Below are 14001 nucleotides of genomic sequence, written 5' to 3' on the forward strand. Positions count from 1 at the left end.
GGAGAAGTAGAAATTAATATACCTAAAATAAAATTAGCCTGTTTCTCTTTCTAAAACAGAGAGAAATTGTATTAGTTTAAAGTATACAGGAAAGACTGCTTTCCCTCAGAACTGTGTAATGTTGCAAAGCACTCTGAAAATATACAGAACTAGACTAGACCAGCTCTTATTGACTTTATTCCCATCTTCCTTAGAAGGAGATATACAAGGTATGAAGTACCATATTCTTCCAAGAGGAAATGCCTGAGGAATGTTGTTGTACATCTTAAGCCAGCAGTGATAGACAAATTACTATGATTTTGTATAGAACTAGCTTATGTCATCCAGGTAAGTACAAGAAGAATCCAGCACCCTTGCTATAGAGCTGATTGTTGTTTGGTCTACTAAGTGGTTTAAAGATCAGTGCTGAAGAAGGAGTCTTGTGTTAAATTTCTGCTTAGCAAAACTACATCACACATTCCATATTTTGTTGCCTTGTTTTTTTGGGGTTTTTTTTGTTTGTTTGTTTGTTTGTTTTTTTTTAATGTTGTGTAGAAAAGAATAGTTTAATTAAGTCTTAAAATTGTGCTTGAGGAGAATATGACTACTGGACTAGTTTCAGTTCCATTTTCTCTATCTCACTTACTACAGTATAACATGCCAAAAAATGAAAACAATACAGAAATCATATTCTTATGTATGATGATAGCTCTCACTTGTTCTCTCACTCATCCAGCCACATTATTTCTATCAATACAAAGGCATATTAGTGCATTAACTCTGTTAAAGATACATCTGAAGTGCCCCCTTCAACTTTACAAACTACATGCAAGATGAATTTACTAAGCCATTAGTGGGATTCTTTTACTTCCAAATATCTTTTTAGTCTCTTTGAAGCAAAATTTATAATTTTTCTTTTTTATGAGTTTCTTTTATTATGATTCATTCCAAATTTTAAGAGCACAGATAATTGGGGAAGAGCATAATTTTGACATCATAACTCTTACTTTGCCCTTTTGTAGTTTTTAAATACCTAGCAGCTGCTCAGCAGATTTCTCATCTTTCATAACTTCTGCCCCACCACCAATGAATTGGTGGTGAATAAACTGAATGAATGAATGAACAGAATTTGGATTTTTTTTTTTTTTTTGTATTCTGCTGGAGTCTCAACAGGTAATACTGCATTCCACACAGTTCAGGGTTGTCAGATATTATTATTACTCTCAGCCTTCAGAGAAATGCTACATTGTGCCAAAAAAAAAAAAAAATAGAGAAAGAAGGGCTTCTTTAACAACCAGAGATTAAAAGCACATAGAAACACACTGTTAGCATGTGTAAACTATACCAAGCTGAAGGTTTTGTCATCCTCAGTGGAGTAATATACAGTTTATACAATATTTTGGCTTTGTTACTAAAAGAGAATCTCAAAATTAAATGTAAATGCTCTTTCCTGTCTTCTTTCCTTTTTTGTCTCCTCCCTTCAGTGATCAGCTTGCTTAAGCAATTCTTTCCAAAAAGGCCCTCATAGCATGTTTTTCACTCTCCAGCTCTGTGAAGGCTGGCAAACCCTCCACAGCAAGTCAGACACAATCTACCAGCACTGTTCTGCAGATTAAAAACCCTCTATGGTATTTAATTTTATAACAGCTGCAATGACCCTGCTGTAAAGATGTTGCTGGTTCTTTCCTCTTTAGGCTGCTGGGCCTGACAGGGTATCCATGGAAATGTTGGTGCACTCAGAAAGGTAACTCCTAAATACCTGGGAGGTTGTGCAAGGGGGAGAGTAGCCTACAAAAATCTGTTGATGCACTTCCCCAGACAGCATCTCTTTCATAGATCTCAAATGTTACATCAGGCTGTGGTGACATACACGGTAATTATTTGAAAACTGATGATTAAACAAGTTTGTTTTCCTATGCCAAATGTAGGCTTGAGAAGGAAACAGCTTATATGGGTAATCAGGTTTGTTTTGGATCGATACGCAGTAAATTGCCCAGTGCTGATTATTTTGAACAAATGTGCAGCTCTACCCCATATAATAAAAATCTGGCTGCCTTTTCTTACTCATGAAACTCATAAAGGTTAAACCTTTAGCCTGAAGGAAAAAAGATCCTTTTCATCCAATGAAAATTAATAGGACTGAGCATCCCTCCCCTTGCAGGCAGCTGTAATTTTTCAGCTAAGAGGCAGAGAGGTCCAAGAAGAATTGATGATGGAAAGTTTTTGTCACCACCATAAACACAATTTAAAAGCAGCTAGCAGTAGGCTCACTCTGAGAATTGCACATCTGAGGCAATGCCAGGGGTACTTAGCACAGCTGCTCATGGCTGTGAGCCTAATTCAATGTTGTTTGTCTCAAGATTTTCCAGTGGACCAATTCAAGTGGCAGCACACAGCTGATGGGCCATATTACCATTAACACCTCACCTGCAAAATACATAATTACACTCAAATCTGCTGATTAGAAGCAAAACACAAACACATACTAGTGGTTGCCTTTCAGTGGTAACCATGCCACTGAGACAAGAAAAGGAGTGGATTGTTATCTAGAAATAGTGCCACATTCTCCTCTCAAAAAAAGATCATTGGTAGCTCGTGTAGGTATTAAAATTTATTATGATCCTTTTTTGGATGATGGTTCTTTAAGACTAGGTAAATCTAATTCTGTTGGTTTTCCACACATTTATTTTGCAGCTCAAGGTTTTTAAAAGATATTTTTGTGATGCTAAGAAAAGGAAATCTTCTGATTAATTACCTCCTTTGCATATATATATATATATATATATATATAAGTATATATATAGAATGAGCCAATAAATTGTGTGATTAGAGGATGTTAATCTAATATAGCATAGGTGCTACTCTCATGCCAATCTTCTTTACTGGAGCATGTTTGTTCCAGATTTATTTATTTTTAATAACCAGTGTTCACTTCAGAGTGAAGTTTATGTTTGTATTAAGCTAATTTACATTCATTTGAAAGTGCTAAATCCAAGCTTTTCCCTTTTTTCAGCTGGGAATACAGTCAAGCACAGTCACTGCCAAATAACTATTTGGAAAATATGTTTTTATTATTGTTGTGTCTTTAGGTGATTATATGCAGTGACTGATCTGAGAGCTCACTGCAGCCATTGTTATTGCAGTGAATAACTAGGCTTTGTTCTACCAGAGCAGGTAATAGCAAAAAAGCTCCAAAAAATCCCTTAAGCTTTGAATGTAGGAATATTTTCTTAAATTGTACTGAAAACACAGCATGACAGAATAGGTAGGGTTGGAAGAGACCACTGAAGGTCATCTAGTCCAACCTCCTTGCTTGAGCAACCTCTGAGGAAAATGGTTATCTGGATGTCTAAGGAAGTCTGGATGATTTATGTGATGTGGTCATCTAGTCCATGTTACTCAGGACTGTATCCAGACAGCTTTTGGAAATCTCCAGAGAGGGAGACTCTGGGCAACCTGTTCCTTGCTTGGTAAAGAAGTTCTTCCTCATTTTCAGGTGGAACTTCATCAGTGTGCATCAGTTCCTGGCCATGGCCTCTGTCCTGTTGATCAACAGCACAGAGCAGAGCCTGGCTTCATCCCCTTGGCACCCTCCCTGCTGTCATTGACAGGCACTGATAAGATAATTTGACAAGTAAATGTACATCACACATATATGTCACAATACACATCAAATATAAATATTTGATGAATCAATACACATCAATAAGAATTCACTGATAAAATAATGCATTTATGTAGCATAACCCATTAAATTGCTATCCAGAATGAGACATGAGACATGGGTTTGGGTTTTTTACCTTAAAAGCACAAGTAGATAGTCCAGCACTATTTAGTTTTTCTAAATTCTACATGTTTTGAGGTTATCTTCCTGAAAATAATGAATTATTACTTTGAGAAAAATATCATTGCTTCAGATATGCTACCCCATAAAAGAACCAACATCGAAAGCACATATTTTATTAAAACTATATCTACTGAACAAACTCAATCTCTTTAAAGAGATTTACGACAAAGGTAAAGCTTAAAAACATATTTCTAGAGATATTTTGAACTTATGTATGACCCTTTGTGTCTTCACACTCCTTCTAGGAAGGAGCACTCCTCTGAGGAAAATGGTGATCTGGATGTCTAAGGCAGTCTGGATGTGTTATATAAAATGGTAAAAATTAAGCTGGGATAGGCAGTCATAAGGCTGACGCTTCCTAACTTTACAAACTACACAATCTACTTCTACTCTAACATTCACAGAGGCTTCTAAGCCTGAGATTCTTGCTGAGGGAAAGATAAGGAATAGGCTTTGTTACCTACCTGCACTCCACAACAGACCAGCTGAAATGTTTGGAGCTTTTTCCTTCCCTCACTTTAAACCCAGTCGCTGTTACTGGACCTGTGTGGCCAGCTGTGCTTGGGGAACACACTGCTTGCTGCTGGCACCACCTCAGAGGGCTTGGGTGAAAAAGCTTCTCCCACCCCACTTCTCCACTGATGTCCTCCCTGAGCCACAGGCTTTGGAGCTGCCATGTATTCTGCAGGTGAGATACTGCCAAAGGACAGCAAAATGCTTTGGGGACGTGCAAGATTTGGAAATAAAAGCCAGTTCATTTCTCTGCTTTGTCTCTTGCAGGTGTCCAGTTCCCAAAGCTCCAGTAACTTCTTGGTGGCCCCGCTGCAACAAGGGAGCTGCCATCAGTGCTTTGAGGTGTGTCCTCTACTCCACAAGCATGGGCTTATTCACTCCCTTTCTAATTTTTACAGCATTAATAGATCTCTTAGAGGTTTTTCACACTTAAATCTCTTACTTTGTCGAACTAATTAGTGGTGTTTTAATCGTTTTCACATCTCCGAGCATCCACATTCTCACAGGTTGCTTAACAGAGGAAAAGAATAAAAAGAGCCATTTCATAAAAGAATGGCTCCTTCCCTGACAAGCTTGAAGTTCAAGAAAGCAGCTCTTTTGCAAACTGTGCTGTAAGAACTTGTAAATGACACATACTGAATTGGTAACCCTTACATTGCACCCATATCATTCCTCCATCAGATCTTCCTTTGATAAACTGATCAACAATTCCTTTTTAATAAACTGTCTTCTTGAGAACATCTCTTACCTTGATCAAATAATTGACAGCTCTTTTACACAATTTGTGTATTCCTGCAAAGTATAGTATCACAAGGAAAAAGACAATGTCTTAAAGCACCTTAGGTAAACAAACAAGAGAAACAACTCCTCCAAGGAACTGACTTTACCAACAAGATTCTTTTGCAAGACTCCACCAAAATTAAAGTGAAGTAAGGCACTATCTTGCATATTGATACACATTGATAACATGCAATATTAAAGCCTTAGGGAACAAATTATTGAGTTAACATGTTACTGCAATACGATGAAATTAGAAGGGAATTTTAAGCTTCTTAAGTAGAAATTAATTTTAAGAGAGAATCTGTCCAAGAATTCAGATCTTCAAAAGAGCCCTGTATTTAATCTCCTGAGTGAATTTGAAATAATGATTTATCGTCTGTCACACAAATTCTGTTAGCAAAGTAAATAAACTAAATATTAAAAAAAAAAAACCTCATCTATTATTCTCGACTCTCAAATGTCTTTTTAATTTTAAAATGAAATATTCAGGAACCACAAAATACTGCCTTTAAAAATACATTTCAATGTACGAATAAGATAAGCTACTGATTTCACTAGTCCAGGTGTTCAGAACTGCCTAGACATCTCCATGGAGCATGGGTCTGTGCTGTATCATCATATTCTCTCTTTTGTCAGGCTCATTTTGTTTAACACAACATTTCAATAATGTACCAAAAAAAAAAAAAACTTAAAAAAGCTTTTATGTTCACTTTATTTCATTCATTGCTGTTCTTATCCACACTAGAATTACAGTTTTTATCTGAAAGTGTTATGTGGGAGGTGATGAAGGGCCCAATGAACCTGCTTTATTCCCTTTCTTCCCACTTGTGGTAACAGGTCATGTTGGAGGGAGAATCTGAGCAGCCTCGCTTTAACAGGAAAATTACAGTGCCATAGCTGTGCTGATATAACTCCCCCATGTGGATACTCTACTCTAAGGATAAAGCATATTTTATTCTAGTGTAATTACTTTGCTTTTTAATTCTGTCTGAACAAATCCCTCGGAAGGGAAGCATAGCAAGATACCTACAGAGTTTTGTTCCTTCCTACAGGCCAGCTCTTCATGGTGATGAGACAGAACCGACTCCAGCTCACCCAACCTTGTACTTCAGCCAAGGGAAGAACTTCATCTGCCATCTAGTCCAGATGTGAGTTTGTGAGCTGGGCACTCCCTGGGGGCTCCCCTGGCAGGGGAGACCCTCCTGGAGCAGTTCTGTGTCAAGAACCAGAGACAATTTGGACTTTTTCAGTCTTCAGCTTCAGTTTATTGTTACCTTATCAAAACTTCAGCACACTGCCTGTGCCAGAAAAACAGCACAAAAATGGCCAACAATCTCGTGCTGCAAGGTCTTTTTAAGTCTAATCAAAAACTAAGCTGCCCAATTAAGAAATGACACCGAAATTATTTCCCTTTCTAACCCAATAACTGACCCCTACAGACCCACAATGCAGATTTTTCTACCCAATTACAAGATACCACCTAAAGCCAAGAAGACAGAGGAAGAAAAAGAAAGCAGAATGGAACTCAAGACAACACCCTGTACCCTCCATTTTGTATCCATCTATAACATACTAAAAATCCTAAAACCTGAATTTCTCACCCATGTGACACATTACACTACTCTCTACAATCTCTGCAATCTATTTCACACTTTCATGGTCTCTAGTTTGTTTTGAAGCTTTGGAAGTTTTCTCCATGAATGAGGGTCAAAGTAAGTGCTCTCCTGGGGGTCAGGACACCCCAGAGCAGGCAGAGAAATATTCCTGGTGCCCTGGGTTTCCACATCCAGACAAAGAGCCCTCTCCAGAGAGAAGTTGGGGATTAAAAATGAGGCACCATGACATACGTCCATAGTGCTGGTTAGGTAGAAGACACAAATAGATCTGAATTTCTGGACTTGGAAACCATTTCTACAATTCCACTTTATGTATCAAAAAGACCTCATGCATTAAAAAAATACTAAAAGGGCTGATTAATAGAAGTGAAAAGAAATGGGAATGTTTTATTACTTATTCAAGCCTTTCTTTTCTCTCTTAGAATGACTGAATCTCTTCAGTGGCAATACATAAAAAAATCACTGTGATCTAGAAATAGCTTAATAGGTTTTCTTCTGCTGCCATGATAAATAACAGTAGTGTGGGTAATTCAGAACTGCGTGAACACACGTCATTCACTGGTCAAGAATACATTTTGCATCATTGGCATGGAAAGAAATGCTCTTTTTTTAATAGCAGGATGCCTGCCACAGCCTGAATACAAATAGTTATGTCCACAGCACCTGAACTTTCCAAATCACCAAGACAGAACTGTTTTTAGAGATGAAGCTGTTTTGTAGCATTTGATTTTTCTTAGGAGTGCCTTGGTAACTCTTTAAACAGAAAGTGCCTTGGTAACCCTTTTGCAGCTTTACATTTCAGTTACTAAAGTGTCACAGATTTTAAAGACCATCTGAATGTCCCCTTGAAAGGTATGAAAATAGTCCTGGATGACTACTAAATAATCGACTTAAGGGCAGACACTTAGCTTGTGTAAATCAGTATTTCTCCATTTAAACTAATGGAACTATGCCAGGATACCAACTTTTCATCTGGCATGGTCTATTTTTTGCTTCCAACAATTCTTTTATGGAGTTAGAGAACTAAAGCGTTTCAGAAGAAATCTGTCTGACCTCCTTGAGCCTGACTGATGCTTTAAAATAGAATTTCAGCTGATGAACCAAGCACTGCATCACATTTCCTCCCACAACAAGATTCTGAAATAATGATCTATAGGTGCTGACTGCTGCCAGCACTTTTTAAATGTTTCCCCTGGTGCCACAACAGTTGAAATCCCAGGAAGTTAAATTAGCTTGCAAATTTGACTGAATCAACACCTGCTCATCCAAAACATATTTTAACTACAGGAAGGAATTCTTCACTCTCATTTGAAGCAAAAAAAAACAACAAAAAAACAACAACAACATCAAAAAAAACCAAAACCAAAAACCCACCCCAGAACACAGAAATCATGGCCAATTTCAAGGCTCTGCTGGAATACAGAACTAAGCCATAACAAATTGTTGCTGTTCCATCCTCTTTTCTGTGGTTCCGGTACACAAGGCAAAGATAGGCTAGTAGTAAATTTAATATTTGCCATGTTTCTCCTGAAAAATAGTCAAATCCAGCCAAATATCTTCTCTCAGGCAATGTGAAATTAATTGAGAAAGAGAAATTAATATCACAGTCTCATTAATAATTTCTGCTTCACTTTAGTTTTCTCACACGCCATTTCATTAATACACACAATAGCATGATGCAGTGGATGCCAGGCTGTGGGAGATGTTCAGATTTACAGGTCTGTTGAGGAGCTGGAGCTGTGCCTCTCCACACATACTCAGCTGGGGTTGTTACATGGGAATGGCAGCTGATAAGTGACAAAACCATGGCTGGAGTCAAGGAAGGAAGGAACTAACACTGTCTCCTATGTACCAAGGAAGTGCCACGGCAAACTGTGGTACTTTTTATATCAATCTCCCTCATGAATACATGTTTTGAGCTGTAAACATATAAAAAAAGAGATAAAAAAAAGAATTATCATCTGAAGTGATATGCCCAGGAAACAGATGTCCTGCTTGCCAGGCAGCTCTAGCTGCCATCATTTCAGATGATGCTTGGGCAGCTGCATTTGAAACACCTGAGTAAACTCCAGGGAAGAGACAACAAATATAGGTACAAGAGATTTAAATGCATTGTGTATTCATTTGCCATGCATGAATACCAACGTGTTCTCATTCCTAACTTAGGAAACGGTGTGGAATTCCTTAAACCCAGCCTTAGGTGAGGGCAGTGGTTCCCTGCCATAGCTAGCAATCATTCTGTCACTGCTGAGCCCCAGTATCACAGGTTTTAAACACACCACTGGGCCCTCACAGCCACCAACACATTCCTGACTGGGTTCATAGAAGCACCTTGTCTTGAAAACAGTCCCTTGATTTTCAAGTGATTCACTGCTGTGAACACTGTGAATTGTCTTTATCAGGGCATCACCATCTCTCACCATGGAGTAGAGAAGTCATCCTCCCTAGAAATGAATGGCAGGAAAGAACGAAACTCTTATGCACACAGAGAAACTAAAAGAAATAGAAGAAATAAATAAAATAAAAACTAAAGGAAATAGAGGGAAAAAAACATAAAGGGAATCCTAACTGAAGACAACCTTTAGTTATTGATAATAAATATCTACAACATCTTTATGGAAGTTTCATAAGGGGAGAGGGACATTCATAATTATGCTACAAATATAGTCTGCGTATAGCATAGATTATGCAATATTTTCACTCAAAATTTTGCTGGTGCTTTAGTTTTGTGCCAGCTCTTTATGGAGCCCTGTACTAACTACTGTCAAGGGAACTCATTGTATCTTTTTCCATGTAGAAGAGGGTGAGGATTATACTAAGACTTTAAGTAGAGGAGAGATAACAAAGAAAAAAGGCAATAAAGAAGAGACATCGGAAAAAATAGAACATCGATAATCTTGTAGTTCTCAACCTTTTAAATCAGTCAAGTAAGGATGAACAGTAATTTAGTATTCTAAGACTAAAAGGAAGTGAATTTTTGAAGGCTGCACCTTAGAGACTTAGAACAGTCACTTTTTGTGAAAGCTTTTACAGCCCATGTCAAGTTTTTGAAACAATGTAATAAACAATAAACAAAAGTTCAGTGTTTCTGAGTTTTGGACTGTGACATAGCAGCTAACACTGGTTAGGTGCTGTGATGCTTGGGAAGCACAGACAGGGCTGATATGAAATCTCACTAGGAAGGGAACAATAGGAAATAGGCTTAGGCTGATGATGCATTTCACCAAGAATCACTAGCTGAACAGCAGCTTCTGATCAAGTATCACTATAGTGGTAGAAATAAATAAGAGGGCCTTTGTTTTTTCAGGCCACAACTGCAGCACAGCATCACACTGAGCCATCATACTGCTAACTGCACAGGCACACAACAGACACTGAACTTCTCCATCATAAGTACCAGAAATAATGTTTAACCCTCCACAATGAAACATACTTTTCCCCCCCTAATACCTCAAAACACTTAAAATCCCCAAATAATATATTGTTTAAGACCAGAGAGCAGTGCAAATATCTTTCTGGTCAGAGGAACTGATCAGATGATCCTACAAAGGATCCTGCTGCCCACAAAAAATCACCTGGCCAGTGATGCACACTGACTTGGGTGATTCAGGGAGAGCACTGAAACTGCCCAAGTTTCTTGGACAATAAAACCTTGCTGGGTTTACTGTGCCAGCACAACAGATTCAGTAATGACTCACAGTGACTCTGTCATCTGCCGCCAGTTTTCAGTCCCACAGGGTAGCAGGGGAATTGAAAAACATGAAATTTGAAAAGTGTGGGAGACAAAATTGTGCCTTGTAGGGATGCCAAACAGTGCCAGGGTCTCCTAGATGTTCCTAGGACAATTACAAGGGATGCAAGCTGGTATTAGACCCACAGTGCTTGAGACAAAAGACAACTAAATCTCAAATAACAGTTCCAGTCATGGAAGCTAAAGATGGAGTTAGAGAATAGTGACATGATGGAGTGACAGCTTGCCCTGCGAAAAGGGAAGAGAGTGTCAAAACTGACACGGGAGCTGTAAGCCTGAATGACAGGGAAGATGCTGAAGTCACTGATGGACAAGTAACAGTGGATGTCAGGAAAATGAGGTGCACCTGTGGAGAAGAGCTAGATCTAAGCCAGTGTACAGGATGCAGCTCAAACAGAACAAGGGCGTGGGAAGAGTAAGACCATGTTAAGACCTGAGGTAGGAAAGCCTTCTCCAGGGACCAGGGGGGAGCGGAACAGAAATAGAAGGAAAATTTTCATATCTATTTGGAAAAGTACTAAAAGCAGAACTTATATTTTTCTGTATTGAGTTGTTAAGTTCATTTGAGATAACCTTATTTAAAGAAACAGTTTTACCCTGTACTGGACTCTTGTCAAAATTATTTTAGGACAGCCTGACTCCAGGTAACCCACAGTGAAGTGTGGCAGGCACATTCTTCTCGCTCTCAGGATTTTTTCATAGAGGAGCACAGAGAGAAGAAAGAGGAAAAAATTTCTATTTCTGTTCCTTGTTTTCCCATGTGGAATGTATTTGGAGAATTGTTTACCTGGGGTGGTTGCTTGGTTGGATTCTGGTGAGGATTGTTTGAGTCTGGTGGCCAATCCAACCACCTGGGGCTGGGCTCTCAAGAACAGGGTCATGAGCTGTGAGTTAGATATGGTAGGTATTAAAGGTATTTCCTTTAAATATATATATATTATATATATAATAGATATGTATTATATATATAATATATATAATATATATTAATGTATTATAGTATAGTTATAATAAAGAAATCATTCAGCCTTCTGAACTGGAGTCAGACATCAGCATTTCTTCCCACTGTGTTCACCTGCATTTCCAATAGTGAAATCCCATATGGAAATGTGCTTGGCACATCATAACATATTAGCACTGTGAAACTGAAGGGTGACACAGGCACACTGACCTTGGATATCTTAGCTGGCACTCCAGAGGCATGTATAGCTATTTCTGAGTTTGCTCTTGGGAAGTCTGAACCCTATGTTGGTGGGCATCAGGAACAAAACAGAGAGGTGCTTAATCTGTATCATAGTTTGAAATGTAGATGGTAATCATGGAATTCTAGCAGTGTAGTGCTCAGTGCTCATGCCTCTCCTTGCAAGCCCTTCAGAATATAGAATTGTTCAGCTGTGGACTTAATGCTAGACAAACAATAGAAAAGAAGGAGGAATCCCAAGAAATCACAGCATGTTTGAGATAACACTGGGGGTGGAAGCTGTTGATGAAAATTATTTTTTGTGAGAGACTGGAAAGATTGATGCCTCAAGACATTTCAGGGTGCACTGTGTGAGGGAAGGGACAGGTTGAGGCTTGCTCTGGTGAGAAGATTCTCTGCTCCATACCCGTTCCCTCACCCCAGAGCCTGGATCCCATCCCTGGCACAGCACGGGCAATGCTCCACACCCACCTCTGGAGCCCAGCCCAGCTCCTGAGTGGGCAAATGACAGAAATCCCACCTGGGAGAAGGGCACGGGAAGGCCAAGGGGTATTTAAGACTGAGCATGACCCTACCTACTCTTGACCCTACCTACTATTGTAATTTCTATCAGCTGAACACTTCTGGAAAACAGGAGTTGGTAGGAATATGTGGCCTTTTCAATATCCTTTCTGCTTTTCTCTCTCTCTTCTTCTAATTCCCTCTTATCAGAGTTTTTGTGTAACATAAAATCAGTCTTATAGCTCACTAAGTTGAATAGGCCAAGTTAATGCTTTGAGAAGTGTTTTGTGTTGATTGAATATTTCAATAAATCTTTTGCCAAAGTTCTTTGATTTTCTAAAGTTGCTAGTAAAGTCTTTTTTGTTGTTTTGACCTCTTGAGAATATCCCATGCAATAACTCAGAGTAGATGAGCAACCATAAAGCTCTTTTTAAAGCCTGATCGAGCAAGTTCTTTGGGGCCTTAGGTTGTTCCAATATATTTATTTTTTAGTTGACAACAAATTCCTTCCTAACTTGTATTCATTGCACCCCTGACATGTGTTTTACTTTTTGCTTTGTTCTTTCTCAAGTGTTAAAAGGGAAAGGGAGAATACTTGACGTCCAGTGACCATAAACTGTGACATGCAAGTCCAAGATCTTAAATTCAAAGGCTGACTGCACAGAAGACAAATGCAGGTTAGCTGGAAAAGTGTTAAAGGAGTGAGCTAAGTGGGTGTTGGATGAGGAAGGCTCATCAAAACCTACCTTAAAGTTCAGTAGGAAGTCTTTTCCTGCTGTCACTGAATGACTGCTCCAGAATGCTGGACTGCTAGAAACCCTGTTTGGATCTCCATCCTGGAGTTCCTTGAGGCTTTTAAGATCCAATGTCCTTCCTAAGGTCTAACAGACTAATCACTAACAGTGCTCATTTAACCCCAACAATTGCTAACCTCCATGATGTACCTATCTTTGCTGGTTAGGTTATCTTTCCCTTTCAGATATTACCCTCATAGTCTCTTTTAAGTTATTATTTATCTTTTCACCCCGAGGTTCATCCTAATAGTTTTTTTTGCTTACAATAAATTCTAAATATGCTAGAAATTAGTGTTTTCAGTTTACATCACTCAACTGATTTATTAAATTTCTTTTATTTCTTTTGCATGTCTTTAAAGTGAAGCAATAGACTCATCTCTTAACCTCCAGTTTAACTGAATTATTAATCAGGCCATCAAAGTTGTTTACAGTTCTTTGTGTTTTGCATTTTTAACGACTGATCTTCTACAACATGCTCATTACTTTCAAAAACTTTACTGGTAAAGAAATCGATGCAAAAATATGTCTGGGTCCCACCATTACTTAGAGTATTTTTCTTCCCATTAACACCTGGAAATCACATAACTCTTGGGAACATTTATCCTTGTAAATAACATAGGGACTTTACATATCGAAGTCTAATACTTGCCATATGGTGGCTGGAAAGGTGACACGAGGGTTTTTTTTGTTTTTGTTTTTTAAAAAAGAAGAGAGGAAAAAAAGAAAGGCAAGTGCAAAGCAAGGACAATGTCAGAACAACTGCTGAGAAAAATAGGCAGAGGAATTGGGAAGAAAGTAAAAGAAAGACAAAAAATGAAAAAAAAAAAAGAAAAAATTTGATAAAAGAACACGTTGAGTAAGATTTCTGGCTGGTGTCTGTTTCAGGGCTGGAAAGAAGGGAGGCTTTCTTGTAATTCTCTGTAGATCAAAGGCTGTTAAAATCAATGTACAGGGGAAGAGAAGACACCTCAGATGATATGATACTTAGACAAAGTATTCTACAAGTTTTTGGCCCATTT

At 38.4% G+C, this 14001-nt stretch overlaps 1 long non-coding RNA gene across 1 annotated transcript in view; it reads right to left on the reverse strand.

Moving 5' to 3' along the window:
* LOC110468231 (uncharacterized) overlaps positions 1-14001 on the reverse strand; it is a 95829-nt gene that overhangs the window by 48183 nt on the left and 33645 nt on the right. The gene's annotated exons all lie outside the window — the stretch shown is intronic.

Source organism: Lonchura striata, chromosome 4, assembly GCF_046129695.1.
Source record: "Lonchura striata isolate bLonStr1 chromosome 4, bLonStr1.mat, whole genome shotgun sequence".
NCBI lineage: Eukaryota > Metazoa > Chordata > Aves > Passeriformes > Estrildidae > Lonchura > Lonchura striata.